The 13,829-nt window shown below is 38.4% G+C and overlaps 1 protein-coding gene across 2 annotated transcripts in view; it reads left to right on the top strand.

The window, feature by feature from the left end:
* The window catches only part of EYS (eyes shut homolog), a 1,018,924-nt gene that overhangs the window by 515,968 nt on the left and 489,127 nt on the right, over positions 1-13,829 (top strand). The window lies entirely within an intron of this gene.

The raw sequence follows: 13,829 nt of genomic DNA on the forward strand, positions 1-13,829 counted from the left end.
CTGTCTGCATAAAATGTTTTTTCCTACCCATTCCAGCCTGTGATGAATACCACATAATTCATAAGATTAGGAAGGATGCAATTCGCATCCACTGAACTGAGGAATGTAATTTGTCCAAGAAAAGAACAAGTACAGTTTTGGGAGTATCTATATAGCTGCATATCTTTCTTCAATTCACCACAAACTTTAGTCCACATACCACCTGTGCTATGTTCTTCAAAATTATCCTTGACATTTTAGTAAAAATTGGAAAAATCCATATAATTCTCTTGCCCAAAATTTTAAAAGCCCCCCCCCCCCTTTTCTTCAGAAGGGCTGTGTTCTGAATAGTACTGCTTGGATGTCACAGAAACTTTGGTTCATTAGGCAGTGGTGCTGCAGATTTATAATTTTAATTCATAGATGATGAAATAGTTGTCTTCATCTTTACATATATGTTTCTGTAAGAATTCCCAGTTGCATTCATAAAAGACAAGACACCTGTACCTGAAGGGCTTATGAGACTAATTTGGAAAGGAACAAGCAATCTGCAGGTGTGCTTTCCTTTTATGATTCTTCATTATTCACTAAGCAGTTTGACGAGTTCTTTTCCCTAACACATTTAACCAGCAAGGATAGGATGTTGGGTTTTGTTGGGGCTTTTTTGTGAGTGTTTTGTTTTTTTTTTTTGTTTTGTTTTGTTTTTTTTTTAATCAGCTATAGTAGTTGTTTACTATTACAGGTAGTTATGTACTGGTACAAATTGCTTCAGTATATTTACAAGAATAGTTGTTTACTATTTAGTGTTAGTTATTTACTAACAAGGGTGGTGTGATATCCAGGTGTCTTATCAAACACTGAAACATTACTCAAAAATTAGTGATAGATTGCCCATCACTTAATTACAACCAGTGATTCCCCCCCCCCCCCCCCCCGCCCCTCTTAAAGTGACACTGTTCGGACATCCACTGTGCAATGTACCAGTAAGCCTGAAGGAGTAATTCATCCAATACAAAGTGTTTGGAATAGCAGTTGAACTAAGGTTTTAAAATGAAATTGCAGTGTTAGCAGGCCCAGAAGTGAGTGAAAGTAATTTGATTTCAAAGCAATGTCTTTTCAGAGCAAGACGTTGCTTTTCTGGATTATGAAGCAAAAAAAGCATGCATCAAGTGTATGTTTCCCTGGCAAACATACAGAATTGTACAGTAGTTCTCTGGTAGTTTGAAGTTTTGAAAACTTTTTCTTGCAATTACAATTCAAATAGCTAAGAGCTGTTTTTTCATACTTACTTTAACTTTTTTTTTTTTGTTACTTACACTACAGAAAAGGTAATTATACTGTTTGAGACTACCAAGCTTTATAATTATAAATAGTGAAAGAAAATAGTTCAAAACTACAAAATACTAGTATTTAAGGTACTGAATTTATAACAGTACAACAGAAGTAATTTATTTAACTCTTGGAAAGATAGGTGTATTTCCACTTCATCTTCAGTAATTTCATAAATTTAGGAATAACCTTTTTTTTTTTTTTGTCATGGACAAGGCATATTTAAAGTTACGTAACAGCACGTATTGATTTCAATGATCATTTGTATTTCAAAAAAGTTTTAATGTAGAGAGAAGACTTTAGTCATTGACTATTATTAAAATATTACAGATTTATAAATTTGAATGGAAACTGGAAACATCACAATGCATTAAATGGGCTAGGCCAAATTTTGTTACTATATTTCATCTTATTTATAAAAACTTATTTTAAAAATATTAACTTTCATCAGCCATTTAAAATTTTTTTCATCATGTAATGTAACGTCTTGGAGAAGGCACTGATCTCTGCTCTGTAAGCTCTAAAATTTTGGCAGCTAATGTATCTCTTAATTTTAAGTTTTCCATAAATTTATCTTATTTTGGGTTTATTTCATATTGTTCATAATTTTATTTCATTTTAAATACCTGTTTAACCAAAATTCATTAAAAATAATTTATTAACTATTAAAATATAACTTTTTCTCAACACTGCTAAGATAAAATCTACTGTTTTGCAGCTCAGGTAGACTCTTATCTAAACTGTGATCACTTTTTGTGACAAATGCACAGATGTATCCTTTCTGTCAGGATGTAATTGGCAGCAACAATGGTCATCTTAAACCCTAGATATGACTAATAAACCCTGATTAAAGTCTCAGCCCAGCTACTTAGGAAAATAAAACTAACTGATCCGGGCATTCAAGAAACTGTTTTTTCCCAGCCTAAAATAAGAAGTGACTTAATAAAGCAGCACTATGTTAGAAAGAGGAGAAAAGTAACAAAAGGATGATACCAAATACACAAGTAATCCTTTTCAAAAGCAAACAGTTCCTTTCTTCTGTGTGTGTTTTGGGGGTTTTTTTGGTGTGTGTGTGTTTGTTTTAAAATACCTTCTGGAGATGACTGCATCCCCTCTTCTGCAGTAGCCGCCTGCGTATGTTTAGTTGTCCTCAATCCCATTGGATAGCAAGGCCACATCAAAGGTGCAGATGACCCAGTGACACGAACTTCCCATCCCTGGCTTAGCCCCTCTTGTTTTTTAACTGCTTTGGCTGGCCAGTGTTGCTCTGTGAAACAATACTGCTCAGTTCCACTAGCTACTCTTGGTAACACAAGATCTAACTATTCCAGCTCTGTCAGCTGCTGCTGTTCTTTTGTATTTGCTCTTTAGCAACTGTATATATACTCTATACGTCATCCTTGTTGCCCAAAAGGATCTTTGCAAACAGACATATGTTGTTCCTTCAGATCTAAGACTTTAGCATACTAAAGCTACAAACTGTCTCCTTACATTAGTTTGACCACTCACTTCCAAGCGCACAGAAACATCATTGGTTTTTCCCAGTTATACACTCCATTGCAAAAGTTACTTATTTATTTGAAATAGCATTAAACTTTCATGTTGAAAGACATAGGCCTGGAAAACTATTTTTGGTGTTTAATGCTTAGGTACCACAAAGAAACTTGAACAGTAGCATAGCATAAAGGCTCTAGGTAGCCAGTTAGCTACAAAATTCTGTGAACTCTTTAATTCCCCAATCTGATCATTCTTATTCCATACCTCCTGTCTTTACATGAGGGAAGTCTAGCCTAGTTTATAGAACTAACTGAAAAAATCAGTGGCTGAAAGTCTGAAGTAGAATAGCTCTTTACTCAAGATCACAGTTGTTACGGCTTATTGTTTGTACGTTGGTGGTACCTGAGTGTTAGATATAACAACATGAAAGATAAGTCCGCAGTCACTGAATCTAAAATCTGTTTTGTCTAAATGGTCAGCCATTTGTTGGCTGGAGCGATGAATGTTAATGGTTGTTACATGAACTGTTGAATTTGTACTGAAAATGTTCGAAAAAAACAAGCAACTCTGAACATTATGCTTTGTGATGTAACAAATATGAGACTTAAAGTGCAGAGGATAGATGTTGTGAGTAAGAAAACACCATGCTTACATATTAATCTTTTAGCACTAAGATACCCTTCTAAATACGTCTTACTCTGAAACTGTTTTTCTCTATATGATTTCAGAATCCTTTGATTTCATAAATGTTACTATAAACACAGGAAACTTGTTCATAATCTAAGGAAATCAAAGCAGAATCAAAGACTATGTCAGATTTAATTTTGGCTTGGTATGTTACTAAACCTTTGTTAGAGAATCTGAAGACACAGTGCAAACAAGTGTAACTCTTTTATGGCTGTTTATGGAATTATAAATTAAATGGAACATAATCAGCAATTTAGAATTAAAAGCAAAATAAGGAGATACAATCAATGAGTATAGCTGTATCTTCATTATCACAAATGAATGTGATGTTGCATTCTGAATGTGCAGTGGTATACAATTATGTAAATAAAACAAGAAGAAAACACATATATGTATATTCCACTGAGTTTGATATTAAAAAGTTAATTGAAACACTAATATTACTTTATCTTCAGATGCACAATATAACATCTTAAAAGGAATAAGTAATTAAACATAATGTGTTATGATCACTTACCCTGAAGGTTGTTTTCATGATTGAGGTGTTAATCGCTACTTCTTTATAAATCTTACCATCTGAACAACCTTACATCAAAGTATAAGCCAGATGATTCAGACGTGCCTCAAGTGAACTATTTTTTCATGTTCATGAAAAGTTTATTTTATATTCAAATATAATAAGTCTGGGTCATCAAGTCTGCTGCAAAATGGGTTTAATAAGAATACAAGTTTTTTGACTGTAGAATTTTGTTTGATAATTTCTCATTGCTTCATTTGAAAGGATTTTAGGATTACCAAGTCATTACTGCCTTCATTGACAGACTTGGTAATTTTTAAGTTTGTTTTCTGATTTCAGTTGTTTGAGGTGAACTAAATAATTGTTAAGATCTCTTGGAAAGACTAAGGACTTTTTCCTAAAATGTGTTGGGTTGACCTTGACCAGCTGCCAGATGCTCACCCAGCTGCTCTCTCAGTCCCCCTCATCAACGGGACAGGAGGAGAAAATAAAGATGAAAAAACTCATGGGTTGAGATAAAGACAGGGAGATCATTTACCAGTTACCATCACGGGCAAAACAGACTCGACTTGGGGAAAATAATATATTTTATTGCCAATTAAAATAGATTTTTGGGTGGTAAGAAACAAAGACAAAATAAAGTGACACTTCACCCCCTCCGCCTCTTCCCCTTAACTGGCTCAACTTCATTCCCAACTCCTCTACCTCCCTGCTGTTCTGTGTAACCTCATCGAATATTTGGCTTGAAGCGCCAAGTCTATACTGCTAGTTCCCTTTCCTTCTCCTGAGAGCCACGGTCAGGACATAAACATTCTTTTTCTCTCAAAGTGACTTACCATCTACTAACTAGAGCCTTAAGCCATACATACTTTAACCAATTAAATCTTAGTCTGATAGCAGCTTTGTTCCAGTTACTGCTCATCCTTGTTCAAGGAAGAGAGTGGTCAAGAAGGCATGGCAGCCAGGCAGCAAGGATGAACAGGAAACACCTGACTGAGCTCAGATGCAGAAAAGCAGCACACATTTGATGAAAGGATCAGGGATGGGCTACTTAGGAGGAACATGACGCCATTGCAGAGGTGGGCAGAGTTAAAATTAGGAAAGGAAAAGCTCAGCTAGAGCTGAGAGTAGAGAAGGATGTGCAAAGCCACAAGAAGGCCTTTCATATGTACGTTGGCAGCAAAAGGAAGGCCAATAAAAAAGTGGGCCTGGTTCTCAGTGGGGAGGGGCACCTAGTGGCAAAAGACATGGAAGAGGCTGAGGTACTCAAAGTTGTCTTTTTTTCAGGGTTTACTGCTAAAGTCTGGTCTCAAGCCTCCTGGGTTTCTGAGCCTAGTGGCAGAGTTGAGGGTACTCCTTTTTTAACAGGTCTCCTGGTAGAGTATGATCTGTTAACCACAACCCTCTGAGCCCAACCACCCAGCAAGCTATTTTAGCCATCCAGTTGTCCACCCTTCCAGACTCTAACGTCCTAACTTGGGTGCAGGAATATTGTGGGAGAGAGTGTCAAACCCATGCTAAAATCAAGATAAGTGACATCTACTGCTGTCTCCTCTTCACAAAGCTAGTCATTTCATCATAAAAGGCAATCAGATTGTTCAGGCATTATTTTCCCTTGATAAACCTATAGAATTGTGAAATGGTTTGGGTTGGAAGGGACCTTTAAAGGTCATCTAGTCCCACCCCTCCGCAATGAGCAGGGACATCTTCAGCTCGATCAGGTTGCTCAGAGCCCCGTCCAGCCTGGCCCTGAATGTTTCCAGGGATGGGGCATCCACCACCTCTCTGGGCAACCTGTGCCAGTGTTTCACCACCCTCACTGTAAAAAACATCTTTCTTAGATCTAGTCTGAATCTAGTCTAAAACCATTACCCCTTGCCCTGTTGCAACAGGCCCTACTAAAAAGTTGTCCCCCTCTTTCTTATGAGCCCCTGTCCTGGTTTTGGCTGGGATAGAGGTAATTTTCTGTCTAGAAGCTGGTACAGTGCTGTGTTTTGGGTTCAGTATGAGAAGGATGTTGATAACACACTGATGTTTTCAGTTGTTGCTAAGTAGCGTTTAGACTAAGTCAAGGGTTTTTCAGCTTCTCATGCCCAGCCAGCGAGAAGGCTGGAGGGGCACAAGGAGTTGGGAGGGGACACAGCCAGGACAGAGGACCGAAACTGGCCATTGGGGTATTCCATACCATGTGACGTCATGCCCAGTATATAAACTGGGGGGAGTGGGGCTGGAAGGGATTGCCGCTCAGGAACTAACTGGGCATGGGTCGGTGAGTGGTGAGCAATTGCATTGTATATCACTTGTTTTGTATTTTCTAATACTTTTATTATTATTATTATTGTCACTTTATTATTGTTATTATTAACATTATTATTTTCTTCCTTTCTGTCCTGTTAAACTGTCTTTATCGGAACCAGGAGTTCTACCTTTTTTTTTTCCCTATTCTCTTCTCATCCCACTGGGTGGAGGAGGAAGTAAGCGAGTGGCTGCGTGGTGCTTAGTTGCTGGCTGGGATTAAACTATGACGGTCCCTGTTAAGTACTGGCAGGCTGCTATAAGGTCTCCCCGGAGCCTTCTCTTCTCCAGGCTGAACAACCCCAACTCTCTCAGCCTGTCTTCACGGGAGAGGTGCTCCAGCCCTCTGATCACTTTGTGTCCCTCCTCTGGACCTGCTTTAACAGGTCCATGTCTCTCCTGTGCTGAGGACCCCAGATCTGGACGCAGTACTGCAGGTGGGTCTCACCAGAGCGCAGCAGAGGGGCAGAATCCCTTCCCTCGACCTGCTGGTCACACCGCTTTTGATGCAGCCCAGGATACGGCTGGCTTTCTGGGCTGCGAGCGCACGTTGCCTGCTCACGTCCAGCTTTTCATCCGCCAGTACCCCCGAGTCCTTCTCCACAGGGCTGCTCTCAACCTATGCTGCTTGTTCCTAGTCACCTTCTTCTATTGCCTAGAAATGGCTTCTAAGAGGATTCACTCCATGATCTTCACAGGGTCTAAAGTGATACTTACTGGCTTGTAGTTCCCTGTATCATCCTTTGGCCTTTTTGGGGGAGATAAGTGCCATGTTTGCCTTTCCTAGTCACTGGGGGCCTTCCCCAATTTCCATGGCCTTTCAGACATGATAGAAAGCGGCCTCCAAGGACGTAGGCCAGCTTCCTCAGCACCCTGAGATGCAGCCCGTGGGGTACTGAATTACAGGAAATGAATACAAGAATTGAATACAAGAGCTTATGTTTGGCCCAGTGTTCTGTATGCCACAACAGAAACCAAGTTAGATTATCGTGTCTAACCTTTGTTACCCAAGTTCACTATTTGGATGTGACCTTTTGATCATTTTATTTCAAACCTTGTATTTACAGCTTCAGCAACAGGAGAAGATAGTCTAGTACACATTTTCTTCTTTGAGGAAACATTTATTTTATGTGGTCTGTAAAGGTTACTGTACCATATAGCAGTGACCTCCAACTAGAAGGCTAGAGAAATGTATTTGTAGTTTCAAAGCAGTGAAGTTAGCGAACAGCTAAGAATCCTCTATGTAAGAAAGAAAGGTCTCTGTAGTGCATGCAATGTCTCTGGTCCTTAAGGAGACAAAGTCAATAACTACCTAATTTTTTGTACAGATTATGCTCAAAATATGCAATGCTACAGTCCGTCCATAATGAGTGTTTGGCAACAGCAACTCTCACTCTGTATACAAATTAAATCTGGTGATTAGGAGCTTGGATGACAGTACACTCCCCTTGTTTAGTAAAATACAGTTGTTTTGGGTTAGAGATCTGTGTCTTTAGGGAGAAAAATCCTTGTCTTTTGGCAAAGAATATCTAAACGTGAAGTGTTTGTTCTTCATGCTCATTACTGTCTAATTTGAATGTATTTAGTATAGCAATTCTAAGGTGATTTCACCAATGTGTTGTACAGTTAATTACTATTTATCTTCAAACAGAACCAGCTTTTTCTGGATTTATAGGAGTCAGTAAAAGAGGAATAGAACTAGCTCTGCTTCTTATTTTTGACTGCTGAAAAGAAACAGCATGTTACTTATGAATTGTGGTTATTTATGAATAGCATCAATGTAGAAGACACCTCTTTATGATGACAGAAAGGACACTGTTCATGCAGTCATGTACATGTTAGGACTTACACCCATTTCCCATTGTATCCGTTGCCTGAAGTGGTATCATGGACTGGGAGAAAATCTCAATTTGATTCTCACAGACTTTCCTCCAAGTTCCCTGCACCTTCATAGAGGTTACTAAAGGGAACAACATTAATAAAGAGTTTCTAATAACTTCTTTTTGCACACATCACTCCATATTGACCAGAACAAAGTCTTGAATCCGATTCTTGCACATAATGTAAGATTATGGTGATGCATCCTTTCCCACGCTCTCTGTAGCTGATTTGTTTAATCTTAAACATTGATACTAAGTGGAAAAAAAAACCCAGAAGAAATATTTTCAGTATAAAATAGCCAGTAGGTAAGCCATCCATGTATTCTGTCAGTTTAAGTAAAACATTCTTGCTCCGTATCAAGCAGATCTGGAAACGTTTGAGGACAGTTTTTTAATTCATTAGTGAAAATGGAGGAAGGTGAGCCCTTAGACTCATGCAGCTGACAGCAGTAAGCATACATCACAGTTCAAAATTTGCGAGCTAGATTGAACGGGGAAAAAAAAAAAATTTAGCTGCATCAGAATGCTGTCAGCCCCAGGCTAATGAGTTCTCCTTGGAGACATGATGATAAAGCCAGATGCAATCCCATACTAACATGGCTAAAGTCCTTTCGGATTCCAGCGCTACTACTTCGCACATCTTTCTTGGAGACTCTAACACTCTACTGCATTATGCTACTTAGATGTGTGCTGATAGTTCTTTCCTCAGTTTTCTAGTTTCTAAAGTCCTTTGGTACCTGACTTCCCTTATGGATTTCATGGAAAGGCTGGTTGCCTCTCTCAAAGTAAGGCATTTTGCTGAGGCCTCCAGAATATTGACACCATTCTTGTTATTTATGTCTTGTTTTCACAGAGTGGCAATCATAGTGATAATAATAATAATGGTAATAATAACAACAACAACAGTGATATAATAATAATAATCCCTTCCTCCAGGAAACCATGCCTCACAAGAATTGAATCACTGTTAAACATTGTATCCTAATTATGGAAGTGCTGTTGTGAAGTTCTGTGGTTTGCCTTATGGTTTTGATGATACTGTATATACCACATAAGTATCTTTCTTAGGACTCACGCATACTATTTAACAGAACAGGAACATTTAATAAAACTGAGACAATCCCCAGCTAAACAGATGGTAACTGGAATTGATAACATAAATACAATCTATCAGATCAGTGTTTCAGGGTAGAGCAGATGTAGAATCTGAAGATTTTTTTGAGCTCCTTGAAATGCAGGATTCAGTGGATGAGACTTTACAAGGACATGTAGTGATAGGACAAGGGGTAATGGTTTTAAACTGAAAGAGGGTAGATTTAGATTAGATATAAGGAAGAAATTCTTTGTCGTGAGGGTGGTGAGGCACTGGAACAACAGGTTGCCCAGAGAGGTTGTGGCTGCCCCATCCCTGGCAGTGTTCAAGGCCAGGTTGGATGGGGCTCTGAGCAACCTGGTCTGGTGGAAGGTGTCCCTACCCATGGCAGGGGGGTTGGAACTTTGAGGTCCCTTCCAACCCAAACCATTCTGTGATTCTGTGACTGTCCAGTGAGAACATTTGAGAACTTGTGGTCAAGTGATTATATCTAGATCTTTCCTGTTATGGTAAGCTATTAGGTGAGAATTTAAATTATCTAGGGCTTTTAGAGCCAAAATCAGTGTTTCACATTAAACCTACAACAAATTCAAGAAAGCCCTTATGCAACTGTTAGAGGTATTTCCTAGCTGTTACTGCTAGCTAGGAAAGTCTCTGTACTTTTCGGGAAGTGTAACTTTGGAAGGGTGTCGGAATGTATTCAAGTATGCCACTGTGCGTGCTTTAAAGGAGTTTCTATTCTGTAAGAGTTACCAAGGCCCAGGGGACTGAAATCTCAATTTCCACACAAATTGCTCTGCTACAAATACTGTGACAAAGGAACTTTTAAGCAGCTTTAATGCAAGAACAGAGGAACATTATGCATCATAATGCCAATCTATTTTGCTGTGATTCTGCGATATTTCTTTGAGCTTTGTATAAGTTGTAAATGTACTTAATGTCTAAATCTTTTATATTAAATTATTGTTGTATTTAAAAAAGATCATGTTACAAATAAAATAAGAATATTTTAATGGCTATTTCTGATGGTGTATTCTTTTGCTAGGCACTCAAAAATTCATGACTGGGAACCAGTTAGATAAAAACATGCAATTCATCACTTAAAAACCTGTGGATGTTTCGATCAATCACAGCAATATCTAAAGCAATGACTGCTGAGTGATGGTTTCACTTCGCAGAACTCAACATGCTCTATGTTAGAACAATTACTGTAAAGTTGTGCTTCTTATTTCTGAAAAGCACAGCCATGGTAGCATCATGGATTTTTTTGGTTCTCTGTATCTGTCTCTGCCAGTAATCTCTGTCTTTTATCCTTAAAAGGATTCAGAGAAGTAGATGACTTCATGAAGAGTATTTTGTTCAGTATAGTAGAATGGCTTGGCCTTCCATGCTAAGAATCTAGTTGTTTTATTAGGAATTCCATTGTATTTTTTCCTAGTTTGTAGTGGAAAAATGTATGGGGCACCTCTCTGGGCCTCACTGATTACATGACTTGGATCTGTTTTATTTCCACACAGCCAGCCTAAAGTACTACTCCAAGTTGCCACGTTCTCATTTGAAACAAACAGAGAAGGTGTTGTGCTATAGTAATTAAATGAACCAAACATTAGTGCCTATATGTACTACCCAAGGCATACCTGTATTCTAAATAATACATTTTCTCATGAGTAATTAAGATTATTTCCAGTTACTAAGATTATTTCCAAGTGTTTTTACTTCCTGCTTGCCTGCATAGAGTCTTAATGTGTGATTAGGATCAATCTAAGTGGAAAAAAAAGCAACCTACCTTTTTTGCATACTTTTGGGATTTTTGGGGAGGAGGTTGAATTTGACCACAGTGTTATTAAATAGCGTAAGAATTTTGAAAATCATTAGGTTATGATGACACACATGCTATTCACAAGTAACTTTGCATATAACCATGATGAAATTCTTGTTGGATTGTCATCTGCTTCCATGCACGCATTGCATAATTTTGATCCTGTGTTGTTTTGCTGTTAACCAGGCTAGCGGCTCAAGCTACCAAGGGAAATCTCATTCCTGAATCAGAATAAATCAGGTTGGAAGGGACCTTGTGCAGTCTGTAGTCCAGCCTCTTGGTGAAATCAGTGTTGGCTATGGGGTCAGACCAGGCTGCTCAGGGCTTTGTCCAGTTGGGTCTGGAAGACCTCCAAGGACAGTATTGTTATCATTTCTGATGGGACATTTAAACTGTACTGTGAATAATACATTACTTGTTAATAGTAAGTGTGATTCCATGTGTCCCAAGAAGAGAAAGATGAGTTTTTAGCTATACAGTAAACGTTGACTGTAAAAATACATAAGTGCTTCAGTTTTAAATAAGACTATTACAGACTACATAAAACATGCCTAATAGAGAAGAAAATCAAAAGCTATAACAATAATCATAATATTAGTATTTTCTGGAGGCATTCAGGTTATGGAGTGATAAGGAAGTAAATGTGAGTATATTTTTTTCTATACAAAGCTATATTTGTATTATTTTAGAGTGATGCTAGAACATCTTTTTCTTGATGCCTTTACCACATAGTGCAGCTCTCCGATTTTCCCTTATTTTTATTTTATTTATACACTCCATTTTATATTACAGTGTTGAAATTAATGTGGCTAATGAACAGCGACTATACTGAATAAAAGATGGGTATTTCTCTGTAAGACTATGTGTGTGTGTTTATATTAATACATGTATGCAATATATGAGATATATATGCAATATTTACAATACAACATACCAATATGGTTCTTTCTCTGTATTGAATGGTATTAGTTCAAATGAGAAGTACATTGCTTCTTAGAAATTTGTCTTCCAGTAACAAGTTTTCAGTTAGCTTTTAGTTTTAAAATTTTTTCTCAATTTTAATAAAGTACTTGCTTATACTAAAACCTATGTTCTTAAAACCAAAGTTAAAATGTCGTAAATATTGAATTGATACTTGCATCTTGCCCAGCTACAACGTGACTTCCTCTGGCAATAGTGACAACTATGACTTTTTTGTCATCATGTTTCCAACATTCAGACATGAATTAATAGATTGTACTTGCACTGTCTTCAGATTTATCTAGTTCTCCATCCCTTTTTGTAGGTTTATTGATCCGTGAACTGAATCATAATCTAAACTGTGATATCTTTAGGTATAGCTTGATTTTATCATTTGGTAATCCAGTAAATACAGTTTCTGCCCTCAGCAGGGGCAGGCCCAGCCGTGCGCTGAGCGGGCAGCGCAGGGGCTCAGGGTTTTGGCCTCAGCCTGGCCATGGCCTGAGCTGGGTGTCACTGGTTTAACCCCTGCCTGCCCTGCTCCGGCTTCAGCTCGGGGGGTAACAGAGGGGTGAAACTCCCTCCCTGTCCCTGCCTGGCAAACCACAGGCAGCCCTTTGTGTGCCTGGGGCTGGGGGCCGCTGCCAGCCTGCAGCTGGCAGCCCGGGACAGGGAAACGGGCTGGGACAGGGAGAGGTGTAAAGGGAAACCCAAGCAGAGACCAAGGCTAGGGGGAGAAGAAAGTATCAACATCATGTTCCTTCAAACAAAGAGAAGATAGAAATGCCCCGCCAGGCACATCACAGTCCTGCCAAAGACATCATGATGCTGGGAAGTCCTCACAATGCCCCTCCCTCCACCCTGCAGCTACAATCTGTGCTTTACACCCGCAGGGAGATTTGAAGCTTGAGCACACCACCAGTGGAAAGGGTTAGATATACTGGCAGGGTTTGGGGGGATTTTTGGTATAACCATTTGAACATCGATGCTTTTCAGTACTGATAATTTTGACTATCAGACTGTCAAAACATTAGTAGGACTGTCATTAAATTCTAGACTCGATGTGTGTTCCCTTTCAGTTGTCACAAGATTATGAATTTTTGAATTTCTGTTATTTGTAGTAGAAAATGTTCACATCGCCAAGATCTGATGCTTGATCTGATGCTTTCTATGACTAGGCACAGCAATAAGCCAAGAAGTAATTTGCTTAGGTAGATTGCTGCTTCTGATGGTCTCATCATGCTTCAGCCTAGAGTTCAAATATCTAAATAACAGACAGTGCAAGGTACAAGTGATGCTTTTGTATTTAATCCATCTGGTTCTTGCATTCACTTTTAAATTAAACGGGCAGATATGGTTCTCAGAAGCCATGCATGCATATCTAAGATTCCAAATTGATATTTAGTGAAAACAAATACCTTAAAAGTTGTAGACCAAGGAAATTAATCTGTATTTGTCTTAATTACTTTGTTTCCTGTGGTCTAATCTTATCTTGTAAAGTTCTCTTCGTTTTGGCATCCAGAGTGGAAAACAAACCTTGTCTAAACAAAAAAATACGTAGTTCAAAATAGTTTGCAACCACTCATTTTCTGCAGTCCAATCAGTGCCAATTTAACTTGACTTAATATAAGGAAAGTGAAATAATTGCCTGAAATAAATCTACTACTGACCCAAAATGCAATAGAAATAGAAAATCAAAATCTGTGGTATTAGTCACTATGCTATACTCTTTCTTAAGATGAAATCAACAAAAAGAAGCTCAGCAACCGTATC

The sequence above is a fragment of the Aquila chrysaetos genome, chromosome 2 (genome assembly GCF_900496995.4).
Source record: "Aquila chrysaetos chrysaetos chromosome 2, bAquChr1.4, whole genome shotgun sequence".
Lineage (NCBI taxonomy): Eukaryota > Metazoa > Chordata > Aves > Accipitriformes > Accipitridae > Aquila > Aquila chrysaetos.